The 3,159-nt window shown below is 45.6% G+C and overlaps 1 pseudogene; it reads left to right on the top strand.

Annotated features, from left to right (window-relative positions):
* The first annotated feature begins 275 nt into the window (after positions 1 to 275).
* On the top strand, positions 276 to 393 carry LOC136654475 (5S ribosomal RNA; annotated as a pseudogene).
* Positions 394 to 3,159: the final 2,766 nt, after the last annotated feature.

Below are 3,159 nucleotides of genomic sequence, written 5' to 3'. Positions count from 1 at the left end.
CTGCCCTTGCTTTAGAAAAAGTGCTACAAACAAAATAGTGTTCCCATTATTGTCTTCCAGGCTCCAGGTCTCTACAGTTTAAGGCCACACCAAACATCACCCTATGTTATCACCCCTTTTAGCCATTTATATTGCTGCCTTCCATGAGCTTATCTAAATCTTCTTTAAAGTTCATTTTTTAAAAACCCACCTTTGTCACTGGTGGTAGCCATATAAAATTTTAGACTCCTAGAGTTGGAGGGAACCTTCAAGGTCATCCACTCCTGCAGCACTCCTGTGCAGCAACTGTTACCCTGCACATGCCTGATCTTGTCTGATCTTAGAAGCTAAGCAGGGTCAGGCCTGGTTAGTACTTGGATGGGAGACCGCCTGGGAATACCGGTTGCTGTAGGCTTATACCATAGTCTTTCGAGACTGAAGGTTGCCAGCCATCTACTCCTGCCCACTTAAAGCTTAAAGCACCAAAATCCTCCCAACAGCATCTCCAAAAGGTGATTGTCATTCCTCTATTTGAAGACCTCCAGTGAGGGAGAACCCATCACCAATGTTCCCACTAAACTGCAACTGCATGACTGTGCAGCTCAACCGAGCTTTGCGCAGCTTGGAGCTTGGTTGAAGTGGAAGTTGGTGATGATGCAATAACTGAATGCCAGGAATATGCTGCTGTGCCACTGGACAGACATGGGAGGGCTCCTCACAGCAGCACCCATTTTTGGAGGAAACTCTGCTCATCATTTCTCTTGGTAATCTGTTCCATTGCTGAACTACTCTTACCATTTAGAAATTTCTCCTGATATTCACCTGGAATCTCTCCTCCAACAGCTTAAGCCATTAGATCGAGTCCTACTCTCTGAGGTAGCAGAGAACAAATCCTTGCTTGGTTTCCTGTGAGAGCCCTTCAAGTATTTGAAGAACATTATCATGTTCCCCCCCCCCCCCTTAGCCTTCTCCAGGCTAAACATACCGAGTTCCTTTCCTCAACCTTTCCTCATAGGATTTGTTTTCCAGACCTCTGATCATCCTCGATGCCCTTTTCTGAACCTGCTCCAGTTTAGTTGCATCCTTCTTAAAGTATGGTGACTACAACTGGACACAGTACTCTAGATGAGGGCTGACCAATGTGGAGTAAAGTGAAACTACAACTTCCTGTGTTTTTAAAACTGTGGTTCTATTAATGCAATCCAGAATTTTTGCAGACACATCACACTGCTGGTTCATGTTCAGCTTGTGATCCACTGCAACACCAAGATACCTTTCACACATCATGCTGCCAAGCCAGGTATCTCCTATTCTATACTCTTTCTATACTTGTGCATTTGGTCGTTCTCCCTAGGCACAGAACCTTTTATTTGTCTCTGTTGAACATTTTTTTGCTAGGATCAGCCCACTATTCCATTCTATTGAGGTCCTCCTGAATGTCTGCGCTGACCTTTGTCACTGAGTTTCGCAGCTCAATCACAAGCTGGATGAAAAGGCAAACAAACCAACTGCTATTGTGTTAGTTTCATCAAATACACTTGACTTCTCTTGTGATGCAAAAATCTTCTTTAGAAACTTTCCAGATTTCAAGCCTGAGCAGTTCCTGGACACACTGTAAGGCTCTGGGAATTGGGGCTGGCCTTGAGGACAGGTTTGTAATCTTCTGAGGGTCTTGCACAAAGGGAGAACTCGTGCCTCTTCTTCATGGGAAGATGGGTGAGATGTACCTGCATCGGGAGCACACTCATCTTTCCCACAAGGGAGAGCATGATTCACCCTTCACTTAAGAAACCTGGAAAGAAGACGTATGATTCACTTGTAGATCCTCGCTGTTCCTGCTTCTATGGTATATGCAAAGCAACTCTGAGTGACTGGCTTTAAGACAGTGCATGGCAATGTCAGTTCTAATTTTATACAAAACATTTTATATATTGAATAAGTTTTTATACTATTGGCTTCAGTTGGTCTGAAGTTTGGATACCTTGTCAATATACAAAAAGGTCTTAAGATCACATTTTCGGTCATTTTCTGCTGTAGGTCTCTGACACCAACAGCTACAGTGCACCATGAACATGTAGCAAAAGACTGGTGAATATATGCCCTTGTGGACTTGTTCATCTATGTGGGGTGGGGAGGAGCATGATTTTTTCTTGCCCATCACAGTGTGTCAGTTTGCATTTCAGTGTCCATGATGTGTCTGCATGTTTTGCTATCTCCATAATTATGAGTATGTGGTTGTAAGATTAAAGCAGGGGAAAAGGAGAAAGAAGGCAGATGGGTCAGAAGAGCAAAGAAAGAAGGGAGAGAAGAGGAAGAGGAAAATGTGCAGGAAAAATATCACAGTTTTCTGTTGAACAAAGTCACAGTTTTGTCTCCTAACATCCCCTCCCACCCAGAAGTCCAAACAGTTGTGTGGTTGTTGTCTTCTAAGCCCCCCCTCTTGCCCTTGAGCCTGACCAATGGCACTTTGCCTCCCCCCCATTGCCAGTCTGTATAGGGACACAGATTCTCTTGATATTCATGACTGGTTCATTGTTGTGACACTCTCTTGGAACTGGTTCAGAGAGTAACAGCCCTGCTGTTGCAGTAGCCCATCGTCACTGGCCACAGGAACCCACCCCATCGATGTGCTACAGGGTGGCAGGAAAGCCCTTTTTTCTGGATATAAAAGGTCAGTCGTGGAAACACAGGAGAAAACAACGTCCCTCTACCTCCTGCTGTAAAATAGCTGGTGGACCGGCCATTTTGTCACATTGAGCTATTCTGGCGGCACTTGGGATAGCAATAGCATGGTGTTGTCCACTCTGAGACATCACCTCCACTCCCCTTCACTCCAGCTACATGGGATTCTCAGTGGTTCCAGTCCCCACTGTGGGTTTTTATGTGTGTTGCTCTTTTGGATTGAATAATTCCTGTTTTGTGGCAGGGAGATTTGGCATTATCCCATCTCTTCCTGATGGCACCTTTGTCCTGGTAGGTTCATTTGTGGTATTGTTCTGCTTTCCCCCTCTCCGTGGTCATCTTCATGGCACTACCTCTGTTCCCTGGGTTGGGCAACAGTGCCTTTACCACCATCTTGCCCCCCACTCTGTGGGTTGAACAACCATTGTCTTTCCTCTCTTGACCCATCCGAAGCCTCTTTCCCCACCCCCACCCCACCCCCACCCCACCTGTTGCTGG

The sequence above is a fragment of the Tiliqua scincoides genome, chromosome 5, assembly GCF_035046505.1.
Source record: "Tiliqua scincoides isolate rTilSci1 chromosome 5, rTilSci1.hap2, whole genome shotgun sequence".
Classification (NCBI taxonomy): domain Eukaryota; kingdom Metazoa; phylum Chordata; class Lepidosauria; order Squamata; family Scincidae; genus Tiliqua; species Tiliqua scincoides.
Note: the sequence above shows the minus strand (reverse complement) of the source record. Positions and strands in the feature narration are given on the sequence as shown.